Raw genomic sequence first — 17,520 nt, forward strand, 5'->3', positions numbered from 1 at the left:
CAAAAAACATGATTCACTAATAAAATATGATGCGTTTTTGTGCTCTGAACAACCAAACAGTATAAATCAAATCACATTAGTGCTGCTGAATTTCAGCTTGCATTGATTTTATGAATGGTGATATGCTGGATTTTTTTTCTGTTTTTACATTAAATATCCCATTGAATACATGCAGCTGTGTATGATTTACCAGTCTTTTTCTTTTTAAAATTCTCCAGTTGTCAATAACTCAGCTTGTGACAGCTACTATCAGCAACAGCACATCAACCACGCAGCAAAGTACCAAATACACCAGCACAGCAGCTACACTTACAGGAGTATTCCTATGAGAAAATGATTTCTGACATTAACCATATGTATTATTTTTGTGACCTTCATGCCCTCATTGCTACTTTTTGATCATCAAAACTAAACACTATCTTTGGTGGATGCCCAACATTGCATATCATAAAGACACCTTCCTCACTGTGAAGCATGGTGGTGGCAGCATCATCATGTGGGGATGCCTCTAAGCAGCAGGCCCTGGAAACTTGGCAAAGGTAGAGGGTAAAATGAATGCTTAAAAGCACAGGGAAATACTGAAGGATAACCCGATGCCTTCTACAAGACAATGGTAGTGTAGTGTGCAGATGATGAAGAGATGGAATGTGTCTTTGATTTTATTGTTTTTCATTTAGCCCACTATGTCCCCCAAAAAGTTTGGAAAAGTAGGATTGTTGTATTGTACGGCAATAAAAAGTATTTCAAGAAGCCTATTCCCACCATTTCATTAAACACATGGTTGCAAGATAAAGAAAAATATAATGTACTAATTTGCATTTACGTTGCCAACATTATTTTGATGGGTTGGGATGATGTTATAATGTTGATAATTACATCAACTTAAAATTTTTGCATTTGCTGATTTAAAACTAAATTCTAGTTGAGGTAGCTTAAAGAAACTGGTTTGATAACTTCACCTTTTCTTCATCTTGATGTTTAAATTCAAAGTCTCTTTCTTGATCTTAACATGTCTGGACAATTTCAGATGGATAATTAAAAATATTTTTGACTGTAGAGGAAAGGCTTGCTCACCTAATGCAATGTAGTTTGCTGGCTGAACATAATTTCATTGGACGTTGTCATAACTCAAAAAAAAAAAAATTGTTGCATTATTTTTTTTGGACAACTAGATTTACATGTAATGCAATAGCACAAAATCAATATAGGACATTTAAGAAAGAACATGGTGTAACAACCTATAGAGTTCGTCTGTGTCTCCACAGGAGCTCCCTAATAGAGTTAATGAAAGTGTAAAGGGCACCACCATTCAAAGCTTTGTTTTGACAGCAGTTAAATTTACCGTATGTTCAGATGAGACTCCCCAGGCGGAGTGTAGACGCATGAATCTGCTGCGGGGATGTGCTGCACAATAACCCCGACACTGCGCGATATTTTGCCCGGCTGGTTTCACACGCACATCAATCCTCAGGGCCCCTTCAACCTGCCAGCTGGTGTTGTTCCTCCTCAACACCCTCTCCCATCCTGCAGAGTTTGGGGCTCCTCTTGTCCAGAGCAATGGGGCCCTGCATCCACAGGGGCCTCGATTATATGGGCGCGTTTACCTTTTTGGTGAAGATTTCTTTAGGATTTGGCTGCTTCTAGGTCAGGGTTGTCCTTGGCTTCTTGGGTGGTGAGATACACCTGAAGTCATGAAGCAGAACATTAGAGAAGTCAAAGACAACAAAATGCACTGAGATTATTGAGACTGATGCAGAGAGAGAGGCTGAAGAACTCCTGTAGATGGTATATTGTTGTGCAACCTTTCAATCATGTACTGGTTTTATTCAGTCTATACTGGCATAAAACATGGTCGACTTTTGCAGCTAACAGTATTTACCTGCCACTTCCTCAGAAATTGATCTCTAATTAAAGAACTCTCTATCAGTACATTCACCTTTACACACCTCGGATGAATTCACAAATGATGATGGATGATTGAAAACTCAACAGACGATGGCAAAGACAGATCTAGGTGTGTTGGGTGGTATGTTTTGCAGTTTCAGTTGCAGCCTCTTTTGAAGTACATGCAAAGCAACCTCTAACATTTACTATACATCTTACTTTTAATTTGCAACATTAGTGTAGATAGATCCATAGTTAAAGAGTGAAGCTGTATATCTTATTCTTTACGGTTACTCTTGTTGTGCATCTCATTTGCACTGATAAGAAGTTTTATCATGTTAGAACATTTACTACCCAGCAGGATTACAGTTTTACTATTTTATCATTACCTTAAAAAGTATTGCTTTTTAGCTACAGCAGTGGTGTGTCTATGTCTTTGTGGAAATGTTATTTAGTCAGCTACCACTTTGGTCCTAAATAAGATACCTCTCTCACACTGATGGTTGTGATGGTTTGACAGATATTTATGGTCACCAGAGGATGGATTCTCCCGATATTTCTCTAGAAATGTCTTGACAACTAATGGACGGCTTGTTATGAAGCTAGAAACAGACAATCTCTTTATTCTGTATCTTCGTCACCATGGATCAAGTATAAAATGAGATCATTATTGATGTATGTTTCATGCATTAGGATGCTGGCATTTCCATCAAAGCATGATTGTGCAATAGCGTCAGTTTCACTCTATGACTAAAACTAAAACTTTCTTGATACCAACTGACGTAAAACAGAACAGAAGATCACCCTATCCCTCCGTGGGGATGAAAGTCTTTCATTTTTTTCTTATTATTCATATTCTTAAGAATATGAGTCATGAAGAACACAAGCCAACCAAATGATTTTTATCTGATGTTTTTGATCTTGAAAAACTGAACATGTATTAAAATTCAATTATACATCTTCATGCCCTTTGTAGAAAGTCTGTATTATGTGGGGTGTAATGAAAACATCTGCTTAATTTTTATCCAGAATTACAGGGCTGGAATGTAAATCTACATAAAAATATACAACTAGTAAGATTTACTTTAAAATTGTACGACCTTTGTATAAAGAGCTACATATTTAATTGCAGATAAATGTCATACAACGTATGTAATTTAGAAAAGTCAAATATATACTATATAATTAACAGTTAATTTCAGATTACTGGCATAATATTTCAAATAATTGTGTTGGTAATTTCTGTAACTGTCTATGATTAAACAGACTATTCTACTTTTTTAATAAATGTAAAACTACTGCAATATTCTAGAGTCATGTTCTGTAAAATTAGGATTTTTTTTTTCAGTGTCATACCAGATTTCCAACAAAGAAATAATAGTCGCAATTTACCAAGATGCAACCATCATGTCCTCATTACTACTCCTTGGCTATATGACTAAATGCTATCTTTGGTGGTTGCCAAACAAAGCAGCATGGAGGTGGCAGCATCATGATGTGAAACATGGTGGTGGCAGCATCATGATGTGAAGTACGGTGGTGGCAGCATCATGATGTGAAGCACGGTGGTGGCAGCATCATGATGTGAAACATGGTGGTGGCAGCATCATGATGTGAAGCATGGTGGTGGCAGCATCATGATGTGAAGCACGGTGGTGGCAGCATCATGATGTGAAACATGGTGGTGGCAGCATCATGATGTGAAACATGGTGGTGGCAGCATCATGATGTGAAGCACGGTGGTGGCAGCATCATGATGTGAAGCACGGTGGTGGCAGCATCATGATGTGAAGCATGGTGGTGGCAGCATCATGATGTGAAGCATGGTGGTGGCAGCATCATGATGTGAAGCACGGTGGTGGCAGCATCATGATGTGAAACATGGTGGTGGCAGCATCATGATGTGAAGCATGGTGGTGGCAGCATCATGATGTGAAACATGGTGGTGGCAGCATCATGATGTGAAGCACGGTGGTGGCAGCATCATGATGTGAAGCACGGTGGTGGCAGCATCATGATGTGAAACATGGTGGTGGCAGCATCATGATGTGAAGCATGGTGGTGGCAGCATCATGATGTGAAACATGGTGGTGGCAGCATCATGATGTGAAGTATGGTGGTGGCAGCATCACGATGTGAAGCATGGTGGTGGCAGCATCATGATGTGAAACATGGTGGTGGCAGCATCATGATGTGAAGTATGGTGGTGGCAGCATCATGATGTGAAGCACGGTGGTGGCAGCATCATGATGTGAAGCATGGTGGTGGCAGCATCATGATGTGAAACATGGTGGTGGCAGCATCATGATGTGAAGTATGGTGGTGGCAGCATCATGATGTGAAGCATGATGGTGGCAGCATCATGATGTGAAACATGGTGGTGGCAGCATCATGATGTGAAGCATGGTGGTGGCAGCATCATGATGTGAAACATGGTGGTGGCAGCATCACAATGTGAAGCATGGTGGTGGCAGCATCACAATGTGGGACTGCTTCTCAGCAGCAGACTCAGTGGCTTTGTAAAGGTAGAGTGTAAAATGCAGCAAAGTATAGAGAAATCCTGGAGGACAACCTGATGCTGTGCACAAGAGAACAGTGACTTAAAACAAAGATTTATTGTCCAGCAAGACAATGAGCTGAAACATACAGCCATATAACCTGAAGTGGCTTAAAGATGACAAAGTGAAAGCCGTAGAGTGGTCAAGAGAAAGCCCAGACCTCAATCCAGCTGAGAATTTGTGGTTACTGGCTCTCCTTTCTAAATAGCCAAATTAAACTGAGCATGATTCATTGTTGACAAGCTTCCAAGTACAGTGAATATTTTAATAGACCCTGTAATCTGACAGCAGCCTTAAAACACAACCCACTTCAACTGTGATAATTTCACCTAAAAATTCATCTTCCAAAGCATTCAGCTTCATGTACATTGTTCTATACGCACGACATCCTACAGATTCAGTATTGCTCTGTATCTTATTTAACCCACTCTGTGTATGCGTGAAAGAATGTGCCCTTGCTATGCTAACAGAAACCAAGACATTGGCTTTCTGTTTTCAGACCAGAGTTTTAGGAAAACTATGTCACCGAGGTCAGCAGTCACTGAGCGGGTGTTAAGAGAGGGAGGGAGGAGAAAAAAGAGGGGAAGGAGAGAAAGAAGGCATGAGATATACTGTAAGAGAAGAGAAAGAAAAAGTGGGAGGAAGAGAAGAAGCACAATGAAACAGGAGGTGTTAAGGAAGAAGATGGAGAGGCAAAGACTGTAGGGACAGTAGAGACAATGAAGGAGGAGGTTGGGAGGAAGCAGGAAAAAAGAAACCCTTGATGCTGTGATGTCGACTGATCGGAAGGCTCCCTCCGTTTTGCAACTCCATCTTCCTTTTTTCCACCCCTCTCTTTGTTGATCTGTCTCTTTGGCCCAGGAACGGGTTTGTGTTTCCATCACATGTTGTTTCTTTTTCGTTGAAGTGTAAAGAAACCTCACTGCATGCAAAGTAGACCGAGAGCCGAAAAAGTGAATGCACACAGATGCTCCCACAGCATGAGCGATACAAGTCTGCATGCACAAATGATGCAAGAAACAGAAGGAAAAAGACAAACAAGAAGAACTGGAGGAAGTTTCATTAACTGTAACTATTAGAAAATGACGCAATGAGCTAACAACAGATGGACTTAACATATGGACGTACATAATTCCACACTAAGATTGCAGGCATTTGTGCACAGAAATTCAGTTTTCCGAGTTTTGTTAGCCCTCTTAGATTGATAACAACAACGTGTTGCCTCTAAGAAGATATTTTTTTCAGGACAAACTCTGATAAAATATCCAAAAAGGAGTAAAGAAGCCTTGACATGTATGCATTCCCATTCATCCCTTGCATTAATGAGACACACTGTATCCAGTATATTGTGCTCTAACGTCATTAGCATTACAGATTTTAACTGAATGACAAACCATAAGAGCTGTCAACTTAATAAAGTCATTTAATAAGTAGTGGTTAAAAGTCAGCACTGGAAATATGTTCAACACTAATCTCTTACTCCATCTGGTGGACACAGACTCAAACACTGAGTATGATAAAATGTAGCTGATACATCCCAGCTTTCCTTCAACTGAAAACTAGCTGATTTTAGGTGAGTAACTAATTGCTTAACAGCATAATTAGCATACAAAAGTGGTAATACTGCAAAGAAACAAAGGTCCTGTGGATGTTTCTAAATCTGCCAAACAAAATCTAAAGAGGAAACAAAACTATAAGAGAAAACAATGAAATGCCACCTTACCCAAACTGGAATATAAAGGCAAGAGCATCCATGCTGCTAGTAAAGCAGAAAAGGCACAAACGGTTTAAGTGCACATTTATACTCAGGTGTAGTGATTGCTGCAGCATGATTGGAGCACATGACTGAGCAGCTGTCCAATCAGACAGATGGACAGGTGGACACAGGAATCTGGGGCTGGATCCAGAGTGTGGAGGAGGATCAGGAAGAATTTTTCTCATGGACGAAAGGCACTCAGCCACCACAACAAAACGATAAAGTTGAGTATTTATAGGTTTCTTTTACAGCTTGATGCTTATTTTATAATTGTAAAACGTATTTCTTGAAGGACAGTAAGACTAAGGAATAAATGAGAACTTTTTTATGGCATTTTCTGATTTTCTGCTCGATGAAACGTCTGAATTATTTCCTCATCCCTCCCACTAGAGATGTGAGTGGAGGAAGCAAGGAAGAGATACAAGGAGCGAGGAGACGAGGCACCAGGTTTTTAACAAAATAAGATACGTTTGCCTCTGAGTTATTGGTTCACACGGACATCCATTAAATATGAGGTCTGTCCATTGTTTTGTTACAAACACTGTAAGTTATGATGTTTGTAGAACAGATTGATTGAATTCATTTTACCAAGTAGCATAATCTGATGAGACATTTAGATTTTTTTAGATTTTTTTTTCTTGATCCTCGATGTTCTGTCCTCAAGATGCATTTTAGGACTTGAGGCATCCTTCCCAATGGCATGCTTAGATTAATTTAGGCAGGAGGATGAAGGACAAAAGACACAAGGAGATTAAAAATAGAGAAAATAGACAATTCTTGAGTTTTGACTTTCTCCCAGAGTTTGTGCTTTGTCCTCTTTGCTCTTCCTTTCTGCAGGTATCTTTGTCTGATCTGCAGCAACCTACTTAGTGTTTATTGCCTCAATATTGTCTGTTATCTGTCTCTGCCCGTCTTTTCTCCTCACATCCATTGGGTTTCTCTCTATAATATAGTATTGAAGGATGAGCTTACTGAGTCTCCTTAGATGATCTATCTTGTGAGTTATATATATAAAGTTGAACTGAATTTAATAAAAGTGAATAATTGTAACCCTTCTTGTCTGATCTCCCTCATCTCAATGGTAAAATATAATGATGAAATCCTATTATTCCCCATTAAACTAAGTGTGAGCTGTAATCAGCAGTTATCTCCTCAAGAGGTCATTGCTGCTCTTGAGCTGGACAGTAACAGTCCACGTAACCTTTACTCTGACAGGTGATCTACAGATTGTAAAAGCAGTGTACGACACTTTAAATTGGTTTCAGAAGTGCAGCAGATTGTGTTTACTTGCTTTCAAGTGACACAAATGTCCTCTTGCGCTGATCACTGATGGATAAAATGATGATTAAAGAGAGGCTGCAGCAGATTAAAAACATAGTAATAAATCCTCCTGGATTGCTGAGTTCTGAATTGTAGGTTCCCAGTCAGAGGTTTTTCTTGGTAGGTCATGATAAGAAATGTGACCTTGCAGTGGGATGTATGTGGATCTGGTTATATAACTTAATTTTTCTGAAAAAAAAGAGCAAACTACACAGCCTTGGTCTCTTTAATCACATGAACCTTCTTTGAATGTGATCATCTGATAAACCATCTGCTGCATGATGAACAGAATACCTGCAGCCTACATCTTATGACCAAAAACCTAATTTCCACGCATGCTTTATGCCACTGGGTGGAAAATTAGAGATAAACCTGAATAACTCATGAGCGTAATGGATACACGTGCTTATATAGAGTGCTGGAGGGCTTTGCCAAATGGCTTAATGAATATGAAAATCATATGCCTTCATAGTCACAATATCTTCACTGAGCTGAACACTAACGCTGCTGGAAAGACACAAGAACTGGATTCATTCCTTCAAAAGAAATGTTTAGAATCTGTGCAAATCATAACCAGCATCATAATGAGTGAACATCTTACTAATATGCTTGATGTTTGAAATGTTTGGTCTGGCTACCACAGATGACTGAGATTTCAAACAGATATTATCATCCCATTTAGATGAAGCATAGCAACTTTTCTGATCCATTTGGCCCTTTTAATTTGCTTAGAACCTTTGTTTATGACTAAATTTGTGCAAAATCAATGACATTTCATCAGCCTCGGTTGTGCTTTAGCTAATATTAGTGTGCCAGGATGGAGAGCATGGGAGAAAATGCTATTGTGGGGCCCTCTCTCTCCAAAAATGCATCCCTATACAACTAAATAGCATCTTCAGTTGTTTTTTTATAATCTATTTTGTTGGTGAAAGTACATCAGATGGAACACAAATGTGTTGTAATCAACAATAATGATTAAAGACAAAATAGAACATGAAATAATGGGAGGAAAAGCAAAAAAGAAACAACAGAAAGGCTCCTCTTTGGGAATTACAATGACAAAAAACAACCACACCTATCCAACTTCTGCATTTGGTTTGATTCTTCACATTGAGCGTTAAGCTACACAACCATTACAAAAGTATTATCAAATGTCTTGGAAGCAGACTACCAGTCAAACGTTTGGACACACCTTCTCATTGAATGAAGGTGTGTCCAAACTTTGGATTGGTAGTCTAATTTAAACTGGACAATGTAATTAAGTTTGGATAAAAATTGAAAAACAAATAAAAATCAGTCATCACATTTGTGTCAAGGTGAGGTTGGTGAGCTCTTCCTTCACAATGTGGATTTTTCCTTCCATTGTAGACGATCGTCCTCAATTATCTTCTGAGGGAAACAGGGAAAATTTTCTCCTGGATTAGGTTTGTGACATTTCCAATCAACATATTTCTGTTATTTATTGCATTGCATCCTAACTGTTGCTCATTTTTAACAAACCAATCACATTTTAGAAAGGGTGGGACATGGTGTTGTCCAGGAATTTATTTTTGTCATAGATTTTTAGCATTTAGATTTTTATCTGACATCTGCATTTAGCTCAAAGCCCCACTGTACACAAAGAAGTGCAAGCATAAACTCTCAGTTTTCTAGAGGAATGTGCTTATCTGTGATAACATACACAATCTAGACTGCAACAGATGTGACAGAATTAGGAAACAAATAGACTCCTTGATAGAATTTAATCTCATAACCCTGCAGAGAGGCTGCAGGTAGAAGCGCTTATCTCCATCTAAAAGGAACAAACATACACATACTTTACAAATGCACATGTCCCTCCATTTAATGCGATGCAGCATGGCATTCTGCAAATAGCTCATCTAATTTATGCCCCCACGAGATCCAGTCAAGTTTTCACAGTGATGAAAATCGGATGTTTCTGTGTTAGCGCATGATCTCTGTCCATTCTTTGCATCGCATTTAAATTTGCATCATGTTTACTCTTGAACTGATCATTTCTTCTATCTGGCTTCCGTTTTCTGTCTCCGCACCTATGACTGCTCGCTCATCAGTTTTGTAACAGTGAAGAAGCCTGTGTTCACTGCTGCAGGACATTCAAACCAGTTCCTGTGAGGTTTCATGTGAAGCTGCTTGTTAAGGATTGACTGAGGTTTAAAGGATCAATGTTTCTGAACCTGTGACAGTTAATCCAAAGCCATTTGTGCCGCATTAAGTAAATCAATTGGCCTTTAAGAGATTCTTTACAGGCCTATTGGATGAAATCAGTGAAATAGTGTTGTAACCCGTGTTAATCACTGATTTGTGTGTGTTTTATAAAGTGTGTGCAATCGTAAATCTCAAGAAATAGTTTCAAATGTCCATGGTCAGCAGTCATCATCTGAATCTTGTAGTGGGTAAGTTTTTATTTTATTTTTTAATAACCTAATATGAGAGTAGAATTGGCTTAAAAAAAATCACCAAAAAATGTTAACTTTTACAGATGTTTTTAATGCACTGGGCCGAACCAGTCCTCTCCAGGAAATCAACTCATCTTATATCTATTTGAAATGAAATACCAAATACATGGAAAGCTCCCTGTATTATATCTCTATTTAAAGATAATGATCCTATTGACATAAAGGTGCGATGTGTTGAGTTAAAAAGCATCCAGCAGCACGGTTCCCTGATTTCATCCTCCCCAAGTATGCAGGAGATTCTACAATAGCCACTAAAAGGGCATGGTCATAGCATTATTTCTCTCTATCACTCTTTCTGTGACATTGCAACAGGCTTTGATTCAAAATATATTACTCATTTGAAGCGCAAGACAATTCAAAAGGAAACAGAATTCCCCAAGGATCTATTTTGGGTCCCCTTCTGTCTACCTTATATAAATGAAACTGTGCCACTTTTTTGGTACCAGTGGTGTCCATTTCTATGTTGATGACATCCATCTATACTGCTACTCAACAATTATACGCCTGGCTTTTGTTCATTGGTAATTTGATTTTAAATCTAAAAATAAAATATATATTTAAAAACAAAACACTCAATAATTTTGAAGCTGTATGGAGCAAGAGAATTAGGACTTGTACTTCTGGATTAACAACAAACTCACATTTTAAGTGCACTCACAGATAAAGCAATTTTTTTCTCTGTTCATTTCCACTATCTACATGCATGCTCCAGCCTCTACTTTGCAACTCCAAACTGTTGTTTCACTCACAAAAAAGAAGAGGTGTGACTTCAAACATATTGATCTTGGTGGAATAAAACTTAAATGCCCCTGTTTGGAGGAGATTCACTTCATTAAGGAAACTTCTGCAACACCTTCATCCTACATGCTATATCTGAGTACAGACTAGCTATTTGTCTATACAAGAAGAGGGCAATACTTGATTTTTTTATTTACATACTGTCAAAGTTTTTATTCTCACTCACATATGTTGCGTTCAGAAAAGGTGGCAGAAAAACTTGTGCAATAGATGAAAGAGAGCTTAAGAGAAAAGGTCAAACCTGGCTTCTAGCTGTTGGGGTTAAGGTCCTGCAATCACAGAAGGACAATATGTAATAATCATCTAAATGTGGTAATAACAACATACATTTTGGGTCAGTCTCTGCTGGAAGGCGTTTGTCATGCTGTCCTGATGGGAGATTCTTTCAGACTTGGCTTACTTTGCCACCTTTCCACTGCTGTCCAACCATAGTTTGAAATGGGTGTAAATGTCAGATTGTTGCTTTTGGAAAGAACTTTGATCACACTTTCTGGATATCCATTAGATCTGTTTCCTCCAACTCACATTGCTTCATCTGACCATTTCTGGAGGCAACACAGCTAATCCAGAGCTTTGACACAGAGACCTGAAAAGGCAAACAGGTCATGTTGGTCTTCTGTTATACAACTCTGTCTGTACAAATGACCACTAGTGTCGCTGAACGCCCACATCGTCAGTTTATCATTTGTTGTTTTGTGGTTTCGGGCAATTTTACAAGATCAAGAGTATTTTTTGGTATATTTTGACCTTTTAGGATTTTTAAATTTTTTTTTAATATAAATATTTGTGGAATCTTAGGTAGGCTTCCCACCTTAAATGGCCCTGTGTCACTATAACAGTCAGCGTGTCACACTTTACAAGTCCTTGAAATCGTCACCACATGATTCTGTTTTCACATGTAGCCATAATGTCCCACCTTTACAGCTCTGTACATGCATGTGGAATGTGTATCCGCTACACGCGGCACCTTTCACATAGACATGAATCGCAACATCAGGGTTTTAACAAATTAATTTTCCACCACAGTCATACTAATACTCGCTTTTACAGTTACTGTAGTATTTCTCTTTTGGCAATTCTGACATCTGATCACATGCCACTGAATTCCCAGGACACTGGGAGCCATGAAACACAAACACTATCTGACCCATGTCTGTTGTGAACTCTGAATGCTAAATAACTGGGAGACACATACATGTATGAGTTTGTGAATTTCACGCTTTGGATCTTTCTGAGCGTCATCTGACCATGCATGCTAGTGTTAGTGTAAATGTAAAAAATAAACTCAACCTTTGACTTTTATCCAACCCTTTGTCACATGTTTTCTTTTCCCACTGTTATCTTTACTGAGATAACCATCTGCAGGTTATGTAAAGCCTCACCTCTAGACATATCCATGTCAAGAAGCCGTCTAAAGATGGTTTTAAAAGGTTCTTTCTCACTGAAGGGCAAAGATCTGCCTTATCTGTTTCTGGTGGAAATTTGTTCTGAAGAGGAGGTTGTTGTTGTTAGTTTGTTGGTACTAATTGCTCAAACAAATTCTGATATTTTGTCTTTATAACTTGCAAAATTATTAAATCATTTTAATGACAGATTATTTCATTTAATTTTGAGAAACAACTGACATTTTTTGCAGTGTGTGCAGCTACTTTCCTGAAATCCTAGACAGCATTTATGAGCCTGTTCATCATTCACCTTTTGTATGGTCATGTAATAGCAGGAGCGTTAGGGGAATGTGTCTTTTGACATACACTGATGGCATTTTGCACTCACCGTAAATGTACAAGAACTTGCAATGACCCAGAACGGATTCAGAGTCAGTGCCTCTGTTTTATGTAACATGTTTACTGCAGGAATGACAACCTTAGGACAAGTAATTCTACCTTTATGTGAAGACTCATTTCTGTTTTATCGCTCGTGGACTCGCAGTGTCAAGGTTGTTCTCTATAGGAGCTCTATGTATTCATCCATCATATATTTACATGCATCCTAAAGGTCAAGTCTGCGATTCTTGAGAGCGATGGATATTTAGCTTGTTAGCATGTTTACATAGCATATGCTAGATTTACTATCACTCTTCATCTCTTGTGTCCTTCACATAAACATGCAATGAGCATGAATGTGCACAGGACTGGTTGGAACAGTGTTGTGTAGTTTGGTCCTAGTCATTTTGTTTGTCTTTGTTTTTTCAGAGCACAGACAGACAGAACGGATTGCTATTTTTGACAGAAAGTGAATTGGATTAGAATTATATTCTTCATCTTTTAGGAACCATGAGAACAGAGATACTGACCCAAACAGGCCAAAGAAACTAAAACAATGAACTGAAGGCTTCTCCTGTGGGTTTACTTCTTCCCTTTGGAATGTTTTCCATCCTTTTTTGATTGGCTGCTTCACCCTCATGACTTTTACTTGTTTTTTAGTTAGCTCTTTGTGGGTGTATGTTGTCCTGCATCTTCTCCTGTCAGTTGCCAGTTATTTTGTTTACCTGCCTGCCCACTTACCTCCACTTTAACTGCCTGTTTGGCACCTTTACTTTCACCCGTGTTTCCTTTGTCTTCATTCATGGACTTTCCTTTATTGTTCCGGGACCTTCCAACTATCTTCTGTTACAGTTTTTGTTAACCACCCCACCAATAAGCTTGATGAAAACAACGTTCTTTCACCCAACCTGCCTGTGTGCTGTATGTTTAGCATTTGGGTCTTTTCTGAATCACACCCAACATTTCTGAATAATTTCACACAGCCAGACTTTTCTCCACAGTGTTGTGTAAGTGCTGGAGAATGGTCTGACTGCACATCATGATTATTCTCCTGTTATGGGTGCAACTGCTCTGGCATCTTTGTGTTTTTTTAAACCAACCACAATTGTCTTGGGTAGTGCTTAGCCCTGGATGTAGCAATGGTGCCCCTGTAAGTTAATGATGGGGTTTGTTTAACAATTGCATGTAGAGTCAAGGACTGTGATTACTGTGATTACCATGACTAAGCAGGGCTACCTTAATACACAATCCAAATCTTCTGTAAAAAGTGTAAAAAGTGCCAAAAGTGGATTTTGAAAATAGTCATGTGCAGATAGGGAGAGTGGATATCCAGTCAGACCAGTCTGAGTGACACCTTTCATATTTTGATTGATAATGTGACCCGTTATTAAGATAAAAATATTGTTTGGTGCACCTGTAATGGTGTGTATAATGTTTAAACAGAAGAAATATGGTGTATTTTAAAGATAGCAAACCCTCTAATGTGTCTTAAGTAGACAGTAATCCAAGTGTGTAAACCTCTGACGTCAAGGATGGATCACATGACGATGCAATCATGAAAATGCGACAAATGTTTGAATCCAGACATCAAAGTTTACAGCCTCTAGCTTCAAACTGCTGATGCACAGTAGCGATCATGCACTGTAGATGAAAGTCACAAGCCTTTATAGGTCTCACTTACAAACTGTAATGCTGTTTGGAGGAGAAATTACATTATAGACCAAAGATAGAGGCTGTCAGAAAACAAATGGGCCACTTCATCTCATCCATAAATGTAAGAACTCCATTTACTTCTCTGATGTTTGACAGTTCGATAAATCTCCATCAGTAAAGTGTCATAACAAAAGAGCTTTACAAACATTACAGGCAGAAGACTGCAACACAAGCGAGCACTGTGTAGTTAGCAATAAACTGCTACACACACCAGTTATTGTACAGCAAAGCTTTCATCTGTGCACTTTTAATTGCTCCTGTGGTTTGCTGAATTCACAATATAATTAAACAATTTTGCAACCTGGACCTTTAATTGCAGTGTATGCAGGGTTCAGAGCAACTGTAGCTCAGCTCAGTGTTTTAAAGCTTTCCACTGGAGCTGAATTAATACAAATTTATCTCATACTGAATGGAGTTTTCAGCACATTTTCAAGATATAAGACATAATCTAATCCTAAACTGAAACCTCAAAATATTCTTGAATTTCACACATTCAGATTGCACACTGTGTCCAAAAAAATCAAGGTTAAGAGTACATAAAGTATTCATACAGTGTGCCACAAGGAACAACATAAACAATGATGACACTGAAACTCATCACACTGTCAGCAAACTACTTCTGATTTGCGCCATGTAAAAACAAAGCTACTGCATATGTATTGTGGCAGGTTTTATTTATTTTTCCACATTTAGTTGTTGGGCTTCAAACTAATGTTTTTGTATCCTGAAAGCTGCTTGTTTAAACCACATGGATTTGAGTTAGAGGAAATCGTTGGGATATTTTCATCATTATACAGCTGTCAACTCATATTACATAAATGTATGTGTTTTTGCCCAGTTTGCTTTTAGTGGCTGACATGGCATCTATTCTCAAGGTAATCAGTAACTTCAGCTGTGCAGTGTCACACCTACTGAATTCAGCTGTGCAGGGAAGGAACTTAAGTGATAAACTGTCTGATCTTTTAGCATTTCAACTCTTATTGTAAAGCTGGTCTGCAGGGCAAAGTGTTTGTTTAATGTGCTGGTCTTCTGTACACGTTTTTTTGTTTTGGAAGGGAGAGGGGAGTCCTGTTATTAATACACCGCAAGTGCACCATGTCCCAAAAACAAGAACATTACTGTCCCCAGAAAACTTGGTCTGGTTCATGTTGGTTTTTTTTTTAAATGGGGCATGAGACCTGAGTGGGTCAGCCTTGTACACTCAATTTGTAAATGATCAATCGATATTCAGCATGAGTGAGGTGGGTTTAGCTGTGGCTACTGTTTGCTTGCAAGGGCACAGAGAACAGAACAGTATATTTTGTACAGCTCTAAATAAATGTAAAGATCAGAAAGGTTGATCCAGGTCTCTTCTGTGGCATCTAAAAGCTAAAAAAAAAAAGTCTGCACAGTTGCTTTATGTGGATTTTAATCTGCCCTCGACCCTCTGAACTCCAAAACTCACCAGTAGGTTTGAAAGGTGTGTGTTCTTTTTGTAAAATATCACCAAAATGACAGAATGCATCAAAGCCAGAAGCTATTGGTGTGGGGAAACCTGGCCATGCCAGACAGCAATCATTTGCTTGCAAAAACAGAAAGATAAAAACGGTGTATAATCTATATTGTGTGGCTCCAAAGAGAGAAGTGCCACATCTCATAAGTGGCTGTAAGTGATGATTGTCTGCTGAAAACTACAGGCTTAATAACAAATGAATGAGCATTTAGATGGGAAAGAAATGAGCCCTCAGACCTCTGCTGCCTGATCTGATCTGCCTCATCTCTGCCACATTTAGCCCAACTCACATTATACACTCAAATCTCCAGTACGACAGTCAGTGGTTGAGATGCATGATGGGTAATGTAGGAAAGTTCACTGCTGCATTCCAGATGACATATTTTTTCTTTTCTGCCCTTACTAAGTACACACTGTTTCATACAGTATGTATACAATTGGGGCAAAGTACTTAATCATAATATTGTGCCTTAAACTTCGACCTTTGAGATGTGCTGGAGAAGATTTTGCGCAGCGGTCCGACTGTCCCATCATTAATATAAGAAAAATTAATGCATCTCTGGACAGAAATAAATGTTGTGACATTGCAGAAGCTGATTGAAACAATGCCACAGCGAACGTTAGCCATACTCAAAGCTAAAAGCAGTCCAACAAAATCTTAGAGTGTGTGACTTTTTTTGGCTGCGCGGTGGAATATGGCTATTGGAATGCATCCCAGGTTTCTTTTTCTAAATGATGGTGGCAAACTTCATCTGTGACGTCGCAAATTTGTGAGGCTCATGTGTCCTCTGTCGCTGAGTTGTGTCAATTCGCCCTGTACAACGCCAGGAAGATCAGACTCTTCCTGTCTGAACATGTGGTACAATTCCTGGTCCAGGCTCTCGTAATATCAGGCATCGACTACTGCAACTCCTTACTGGCAGGCCTGACCTCAAGCACGGTCAAACCTCTGCAGATGATCCATCACCCCGCTGTTCAGGTCGCTTCCCTGGCTTCCAGTAGCTGCATAAAATTCAAAACTCTGACACTTTCATTCAAAACTACAATGAAAACAGCTCCCTCCTACCTGAACTCTCTCATTCAGGCCTACACTCCCTCCAGCTCACTACGCTCGGCCAACAGAAGGCGCCTGATACAACCACAACAGGGCTGGTCAATAGATGGACTTTTCTACTTCCCGGAGAAGAAGGTTCTTCAGTGGTGGAACAAGTTACCAAACTCTGTTTGATCTGCAGAGTCTCTCTCAGTCTTTGAGAAAAGACTAAAAACACAGCTCTTCACTGAACACCTTTGCACTTGACAGAGTGCAAAAAAAATAAATAAAAATCATATTGCTCTCTGCACTGCCTGTAGACACCACGGTCCAATTATCACACGTTAACTTGTTTTATGGCTCTTATCCAGGTTGTTTTCTCCTGACTAGATCCTTGTATCTACTCTCAGATGTACTTCGCTTTTGATAAAAGCGTCCGCTTAACCCTTTGATGCGCAGCATGGGTCAAAAGTGACCCAAATCCAATGGAAAATGGATATCTTCTGACTTGCACTGCACATCAAAGGCTTAAAGAAAGTGTAAAATTGTAGACATTTGATCCCCAAAAATGACCACTGCTCATCCAAACAACTGAAACTCAGACATACGCTTCCTCAAGTCCCCAGCAATGCACTCACCAAGTGTGATCAGATAGACAGTCGTCAAGAAAAGTGAAGAACAGACAGACACACAGATCGACATCCAGATAGAGATTCCTTTATTTAA

The sequence above is a fragment of the Amphiprion ocellaris genome, chromosome 23, assembly GCF_022539595.1.
Source record: "Amphiprion ocellaris isolate individual 3 ecotype Okinawa chromosome 23, ASM2253959v1, whole genome shotgun sequence".
Taxonomy (NCBI): Eukaryota; Metazoa; Chordata; class Actinopteri; family Pomacentridae; genus Amphiprion; species Amphiprion ocellaris.